At 43.9% G+C, this 8,937-nt stretch overlaps 1 long non-coding RNA gene across 1 annotated transcript; it reads right to left on the bottom strand.

Moving 5' to 3' along the window:
- Positions 1-2,261: 2,261 nt before the first annotated feature.
- Positions 2,262-8,937, bottom strand: LOC105864263 (uncharacterized). Its single transcript, XR_001150920.3, has 2 exons — positions 6,966-8,937; positions 2,262-4,145 (listed from the first exon to the last, which is right to left on the bottom strand). It is a non-coding gene; the product is annotated as an uncharacterized LOC105864263 (long non-coding RNA).

Consider the following 8,937-nt stretch of genomic DNA (forward strand, 5'->3'; position numbering starts at 1 on the left):
GGGGGCAGGACGTGAGACACCACCATGACGCTTTCATAGGTGGGATTATAAAATCCTGGAATGGCAGAAGCCAAGCAAAATTGCCCTTGATTGAGAGCCACTGTGCTAAATATATCTACCCTTACACATTCGAGAACTGGGGCAGTTAACACAGTGCGGGGGCCCGTGCAGCTACTGAACTGACAGGGACTTCGTAACAGGTGGACATGCTCACTGCCATGGGCAGTGGGGCCAGAGGGGCTACCAGGGTGCCTTGAGCTGAAGAGAAATGCGGTAGCGGCTAATTGATCAGGTGTTCCTAGGGGTGGAATGGATGCACAGCCAGTCAAGGCGTCGTGGACTTCAGAACTGGAAAAATTGAAAGCTGCTGACTGGCATCAGCCTCCTCGATGGAAAATTGTGACCCTCAGCCAGGTTACAGATCTGAGCCCGTCCACTGACCCGGGGCCCTCTGACTGAAGGAGAGTCCACATCCCTTTGAGAAAAGACCCACAATAATATTCTATAAATATTTCCCCCAAAGTCACTTGCTGTCATTCCAATGGGAATCACACGCTGGGAAAAGAGGAACACTGAGATCTTTTGATATCTCTTGAGTACACGGCTTGAGTAGACACTGACACCAGGAACCTGGGCTCACTGCCCTGCCTGCCCACAGGATTAAAGTGGGGACACCAAGGCCAGTGCTTCGCCCAAAGAGCACTAGGGCCCCCACACTGTGTTAATTGCCTGTGTTCTTGAATATGTAATTGGGGCAGATATAGTTAGCATGGTGTTTCTCAGTTGGGGGTGATTTTGCCCCTCAGGGGACATTTGGCAATATCCAGAGACATTCTTGCTTCTCATGTCCTCAGGGGTTGGGGATGGGTGATACTGGCATCCAGTGGGTAGAGGTCAGAGATGCTGCTGACCACAGGACACCCCCACACAAGGAATTGTTCAGGTCAAAGTCTCAGTTAACCTGCTATTGAGAAACACTAGAGCCAGCACTGACAGAACCCTCCAATTAGCACCCTGACCTGCACAGGAGCCAGCATGGTGGGAAGAACCAATGAAGCCCCTGCATCTGTTGTTCTCCTTCCAGCCTAGGCAGTAACAGCTCACTGTTGGAGGAATTATAGAAGTTAATGCCAACTTGAGACTTAAAGGGTGAGGGGGTATCTGCCCTACCACATCCCCCTTCTGCTGCCACCATGGCCCCTACAGTGGCAGTGCTGGTGGACAGCTGTAGTTGAACTCACCGGTAGTCCTAGTCACTTCACCTGTGCTAGACGTGGTCTCTGCCATTTGGTGTGCAGTTATCGATCTGGCAAACGTGTTCTTCATATTCCCCATTAGGAGGATCAAAAGCAGTAGGCTTTGATGATGGAAGCACAGATGTGTGTTCGCTGTCACGTCAAAGAGCTGCATTCACATGTATGTTGTTGTTACAATATAATCTATAGGGACCTCTATCACTTTGAGCCCATGCATGCAGAATGACATGCTGGTCTACCATAGTGATGTCACCATGCACATCGATCGGACTTGCCAAAATGTATGTCCAATAACCCTGAAAAACACTCAGAAAATGACACATCTGTGAAATCGTTCCTGTCCAATGAGCTAGGCATGATACCAGACGTCAGCTCTAAAGAATTAGCTTGTACCTTGTGCTTTCTGCTACTAAGAAATCAGCATAGCGGCTGATAGCTCTTTTGGGGTTTTAGAGGCAACATGTTCACTGGGAACACTGTTATGACCCAGTGTCTAGGTATTACTAAAACTATCAGTTTTGAGTGAAGCCCAGAGCAAAAGTGAGCTCTGTACCACATCCAAGCGGGTATAGATGGACACATAGGCTTAACTCCTTGTGTTCATAATGATACATTTTTTAAATTGTTACTTTCTGAAGAGGATAAGTAACGAGTTCATTATCCCAAAATATTAGCAAGTAAAAGGAAGAATCAAGCACTTTTTCTGCTTATCCTACCTTAACTGTACATAGTGGCAACCAAAGATTAGACTAGGATCTCCTTGTAAGATTTGTTTTAGAAAATAAACAAAAACAAAATTATTGAATTAAAATATAAGTATTTTCTAGTTTCTGGCTAAACTATGCTTCCAGGCATTGAGCACCAATGACTGTCATTGTCAAACAGGAGCAAAATCAGACACCATGTGCCTTCTGATGACAGAGCTCAAAGCCACCTGTAGTCCTGCCAAGGGAATGTGATCAAACCTTTGAATCCGGCTGCATGGAGGAGACACAGGACAACTGCTGTGTACAATTATTTTAATAGTAATTAGCAAGATCTAGTCTGCGGGAAACATCATCGGAGAAAGAGCCCACATTCTTCAATAGATGAACTACAAGAAAAAGAATGGAATGGGGGGGGTGTAGAATTAAAAACACAGTAAATCTAAATGCAATAGTAAACAATGTAAGGGAGCAATTAATATAAATGTTTGGATAGTGGTTACTTTGGAGGGATAGAGCATGGTGATTGGGATAAGGACACATATCCGGGCTTCCAGGAGGCTGGCATAGCTCGACTTACTGACGTGGTAGCCGTTACAAATGCACAGGCTTTATAGCACTTCAGGCCACTCGACCTTTGTTTGCCGCATTATATTTGTGTTTTATTGACTTGTCCCAAAGAAGGCTCCTATTTTCTTTCCACTGTTTCCAAGCTGATAGAAAGACATTCCTCTTTCTTTGAGGGTTCTCATTGTCCTTTTGACCATCTGATACAGTTTACCTCTATGTTGTACATGTTTTTGTAGAGACAGATACACACTCATCTGTGTGCAAAGGGAAAGTGGTTTGATTATTAGGAAAGGTGAAAGTTGGTCATGAACCTTCACATGGAAAACTACCGGCCCGTGTGGTCAGGAGAAGGCAGGGCATTGATCTCTGTGTTGACTTGTTTACTCACGCGTTCACTTGTTGCCAAGGAGCAGAGGAAGAGGATATTTGGGACCTCTGTGTAAGCGAAGGGGAATTCCTAGGGGATGCCAAATGGGTGGCAGGGAGCTGAAACGGAGCAGTAATAAACCTGGCACTTACAGGGGCCTTCCTGGGGAGAAAGAGCTTCTATAAAAAATGGACCCTAAGGCCTCAGAAATGAATAAGAAACAGGAGGGGTACATGCCAGGCTTGCTTTGCTCAAACGAACACAGTCTCAGCTGAAATGACTGTGATGCAATATTAAATGGAACTTCCCTAGAGCCTCAGAGATTCAGCTGGGCTTAGGAGCTGAGGACGATGGAGCAGGATTGCCCTCACCGCTGATCGGGAAAACCACAGGACTTGCAAAAAGTGGCCAAAACCATTTCTGAGATCCTTCACCCATCACCCACCAACAGCCAATATAAATGAAGAGGAGGAATTCAAGGAGACTGATTATGCTTATGGCTTTCCTTGAAGGGAGTTATTGGTCTAGTTTGGAGTTTTCGGCATTTGTTCTCCCAAGTCAATGAATAGATGACCGTGAGAATCATTGAGCAATACGGGATGTACTTCCAAGAAGACAAAAGTCCCTGAGCTGTAAAATCTCACAAGAGCCGCACTGGATCAGGCGGGGCATGGCCAGGAGCTCCAGGAAGGTATGTGGGGGTGGGGTGGGTGCAGGGGTGTGCACACAAGGCATCTCCTGGAATTGGTGGGCACATTTGAACCAAGAGACTGTTGACTATTACCTAGAGAAGCAGGAAAGCAGAACATCTGGAGTAGCCCACAGTGACAGGACAAAAAGAGCAATGGTGAGAGAGACTTGCTCTTCCCAAATTAGGGACAGGTGTGGGGAGGGGCAAGGATGCAGAGTTCCCCACTGACCTGATACCATGGGCAGGGACTGGGGCCTGGCTCAAAGTCTTCTCCCAAGAAGGCTGCCAGGAAAGTGACCTGTCTCAGAGGAGACTCCGGCTGGCTGACGGTGGAGCTCCTGGGGAGCCCAGAAATACAGAGATAACACCCGGCATCTAGATACTTGCCAGGGAGAAGGAACAAGCAGCCAAATTATAAAAGTATGTTCAGGTAGGCTCTTCTCCCTTCCCTTCTGCGGAAGCCAGAGGAGCAGGAGCAGAAGCTGGGGCTGCGGGAGCCAGAGGACAGGTCCAGTCCTCCCTTTCTCGCTGCTGGTGCCCAGAAGTTTAGGGAGTTCCTGAACGGGGAAGAAGAGATGTTTTGAAGAAGGAAAAAGATTAAGGTTTTAATTTAAATGTCTGAGACTGTGAGTGCTCCAATAACCAAAAATGACCAGAAAAGTTGTGGGAATGGCTTGCAGGGGTCCTCAAACTACGGCCCGAGGGCCACATACGGCTTGCCAAGGACATTTATCCAGTCCGCCGGGTGTTTTTGACACCGCTGCCTGTCCTGCTTAGCAGCTGTCTTGTCCCGGTCCCACAGTGTGCATGTGTAGAATGTGTGCCACACTCTCCAATGGCACTCCAATGGTCTGAGGGACAGTCAACCGGCCCTCTGTTTAAAAAGTTTGAGGACTCCTGGCTTAAGGTATCTTCAGGTGACAGACAAGGACAAGAAGGAGCAGTCCGAACTCTGGTGCCTACTAGTCCCAGTCTGCTTAGGAAACTGGTCACCCCAGCTCCATTAGCAAAGAAGACTCACCGGCCCTTGCACTACATTCAGATGCTGAGGGGACCTCAGGTGTTTTGGGAACTGGAGCTTAAACCATGTGACATGATTTGTTCTCTCTGTCTTTCTCCTTCTAGCTCTGTCTCTCTCTTTTGCCTTCTCAGGCAGCATCCACAACCTCCCCATCTTCCTTGCACCAGGAAGCTGCCCAAGTCTAGATCCACGATGGCTTCTGTGCCGCCAGACCCAACAGGGCTCCCCTCGCGGGCCAACTGGACCACTGGCCATCCCTGCTTAGGGCTGGCCCTCCCTTCCTGTGACCTCTCCCCTGTTCACGCGTGTGACTCCTCAGCCTCCCGGTGTCCCCCATTCCCCTGAGTTTGCCGTGCTGGCTTCTCCTTCTGCACCTGACGTCTAGACGTTAGAGAGGTTTGGGCTCTATTCCAGGGCTCTCTGTCTCATCTTTCTCACCATATTTTTAGCAAAATCCCATGGATTTAGATGCAGCCGGATGCCTAAGACTCCCAAAATGATATCCCTAGTCCAAGCCTCTCTAACAGCCTCTTCCACATTTTCCCTTAGATTTCTGACACTCAAGTCAAAACCCACACGTCCAGAATAATCTCTCAACTTCCTCTCCACTACCTCAGGAAAAGACACTGTCACGGCCCGATGCAGCTATGCGAGACGCTGCACTCACTCCTAATTCCTCCTTTCTGCCCCCACATCCAAACCATCACCAAAATTTACCGAACTTTTAAACATGAAAATGAATTATTCTTACACTGTTGAGCATTTAATACATACATGTGTTACAAAATTCAGAAAGTCCAAAAAATAACATGGCAAGATGGGAATCCTCCCCCCACCATCCCCAGGAACCCAGGTTGGCTCGTAGAGTTGACCACAGTTGCCAAGTTTGTGAGTTTACTTCTAGCGAGTATCTATGCATTACGCACACACTCCTTTTTTATAAGAAAGTAGTAGTGCTACAACATATACCCTCTTCTGGAACTTGCCTTCCCACTTTACACTGTATATTCAAATATTATTCTTGGTCAGTATAAATAGAGCTGCCTCGTTCATGTTATGGCTGCATAGTATTCAAACTTTTGCTATTTCAGATATTATTGTAATGAACATGTATATAGGTTTCTATTCCAAGTAATATTGCACTGAATACCCTTGTAAAGAAATCATTTCACATATGCACAAGTTAAGTTGTGAGTCAAGGAACATACACATTTGTCATTTTGACAGATACAGTCAAATGGCCTTGCACGAACGCTCCTTCAGCCTGTACCACCAGCAGCCTTGGGTGGGAACCTATTTCCCAACATTCTGGCAAACACACCGTGTTATCAAACCTCTCTATCTGTGCCAATCTGATAGGTGAACTACCATACCACACTGTGGTTTCAATCTACATTAATCTTATTACAAGAAACATTCAGCAAGCTGTCATATGTTTAAGACTTTCTTGCATTGATTTCATTACTATGAACTTTGTGTTCAGATCATCCACCCATTTTTATAACATGCTTTGGGTCTCTTCATTACTATCTTACAGGAGCTCGTAAGGTATTAAATGAACATACAATGAGCACATCATCTGTAATCTTGCTTCCCATCTTGCTGTTTGTACCTTAACTTTGTTTTTACTGTTTCCCCTACAGAATTCTACAAATTTGTCAATGTTTTTCTTTTTCTCCTAAGTTTTATGATTTCATGTTTTAATATCTAAATCTTTGATTCGCCTGACACTTGAGTGAAAGAAGACAGGGATTCACCTTTAATGCGTCTTCACATATATTTTCTGGCTACGCCAGCCCCATTTATTGAATAATCCATCTTTTCCTCCAGGGAAATAAAACGCCAGCTTATAATACACTACTTTGCCCTATGTAATTGCATTTATTTTGCACTTACCACAATTGGCCTTTTGATTTGGCTATTTGCGTGTAGGTTCTCCACTTCCCACTAGACTGTGAGCTTCCTAATGACACTGTTGGGATCTGAGATATAATTCTGCTTTCCTTACAAGCTAATAAGTTAGCCTGCTACCGCCACATGGATGCTGGCAGAGGACTCGAGCCTCTTGTGTCAGAGGCTCTTGTCACAGAAAGCAGCATGATGTGCCTTTGTTCCTCTTGCCCCCCCAAGCACCATGGGTCTATGCGGAGGCGCCTGATGAATGCCACGCCTGCAAGGGGCTGTGTCTCAGCTGACACCCTGTGCTTGGGGAACCCACCTCTTTTATAGCAGGAAATAAGCAAGACTTCTCTTTGTCCTGCAAGGAAACTTCATCCTGTAGGGTGGTTTGCTGCAAGCACAACCCCTGGAACTGGCTTGAGTAAAGTGAGGTCAGGGTCTTACGTACTGAACTTACCTAGCACGAGGAGTGGGAACAGGAGACACACGAGGGACTGTCCCTCCCAACAGGCACAGCTGTGCGGTTGTTGCAGGTTTGTATTTGGATGTCCACAGGATCAAACGGTGTCTGGCAAAAAGTAGATGTTTGAGGCATGTTGATAAATTCAACAGAATCAAATATTTCACTGGGTTAGTAATGAACTTATCAACACATAACATAACTAGGAACCATCTATTCAGTATTATTCTTACTAAAGTGATAGTTCCTTGTACTATAGACCTATATGACATCAGTAGTTTAAAACATTACCTTCACAAAATCAACCTAAAAATAAACTAAATACAATTACTAACATTTGGTTCATTACAACTAACCTATATGAACTGAAATTTAGAGACTTTATTTACTAGCTTCATTTCCTATGAAATATTCAGCTTGCTAATTTGGAAAGCAAGTGCTGAGTTTGAGCATTGTTAATCGCTTTTAGATGGATGTGCCTTATTTATCAAATGGGCACGTAATTATTATCACTAAAATGTTTTAATTATGCATTATTATGTTTGAAATTATAATCCAATCATGGCTAGCAACATCATGCAGAAAACAAACCTGAGGAACTATAAAAGCGGTTTCCCCTCCTATGAAATTAGCTAGAGATTGCAAATTCTGTTTAGAAATGGGAAAAGCAAGCTTGTTTAAGAAATTAAAGGAAAAAAGAACCAATAGAAAACAGTAGGGGGACAAACAGAAAATAGTTTGATTACATTTAAGAAACATTTGAACACTTTCTATGCTGTCCAGTACAGACAGACAGACAGACAGACAGACAGACAGACAGAAAGAAAGAAAGAAAGAAAGAAAGAAAGAAAGAAAGAAAGAAAGAAAGAAAGAAAGAAAGAACGAACGAACGGGAGGGAGGGAGGGAGAGAAAGAAAGAAAGAGAGAAAGAAAAAGACAAACATACATTTGGAAATGAATGACAGGGAATATGATGCCATTAAAAATGTAGTCTTGTTCCTCTAGCCTCTATACCTGGATATTGAATAAAATGTAATGACACAAGTGATGCTTCCTGTGAAAGTGCTTTTAGAAGACACTGAACAGCATAGGTGGACGTGCCACACAGACACCACTGCAAATGGCTCTCAGGATCACTTTCAAATCAACTTAAACGTTAACTGTGCAACATTTAACATCAATAAATTAAAGTAAAAAGACACATAAAAAGATTAACTTTAAAGTTGCTTCAATTTACCTTCTACTTGTCCTCATTTATCCTCTTTTTTCTAAGTGCAAACATAATTTTATTCAGAAGATAAATCTATTTAACCAAGATAGAGTTCAGTTCTTATTTCTTACTATATATTTATATCATTTTTCCCTGGAATTTTTCTGAATATGTAGCCTAATGTGATATTTGATGCTTTGTGAAACTTGCTGGGCTGGAAGATAAAAATCGCTTTCTCTACCATTATAGTAAAAAAAAAAAAAAAAAAAAAACAACTTTTGAAGAAGGTAAAAAACAGCATTAGGAATTAAAATTAAGCATTAATAAAGTTAAGAAACATGCAATGATGGTTACAAACATATGACAATTTTTGTTTTCAAATTATATGTGACAGACTGGGCGTGGTGGCTCACGCCTGTAATCCTAGCACTCTGGGAGGCTGAGGCGGGCGGATTGCCCGAAGTCAGGAGTTCAAAACTAGCCTGAGTAAGAGCAAGACCCCGTCTCTACTAAAAACAGAAAGAAATTAATTGTCCAACTAATATATATAGAAAAAATTAGCCAGGCATGGTGGCACATGCCTGTAGTCCCTCGGGAGGCTGAGGCAGAAGGATTGCTTGAGCCCAGGAATTTAAGGTTGCTGTGAGCTAGGCTGATGTCACGGCACTCACTCTAGCCTGGGCAACAAAGTGAGTCTGTGTCTCAAAAAAAAAAACAAAAACAAAAAAACAAACCCAAATTATATGTGACATATGTAAC

Source organism: Microcebus murinus, chromosome 13 (genome assembly GCF_040939455.1).
Source record: "Microcebus murinus isolate Inina chromosome 13, M.murinus_Inina_mat1.0, whole genome shotgun sequence".
Classification (NCBI taxonomy): Eukaryota; Metazoa; Chordata; class Mammalia; order Primates; family Cheirogaleidae; genus Microcebus; species Microcebus murinus.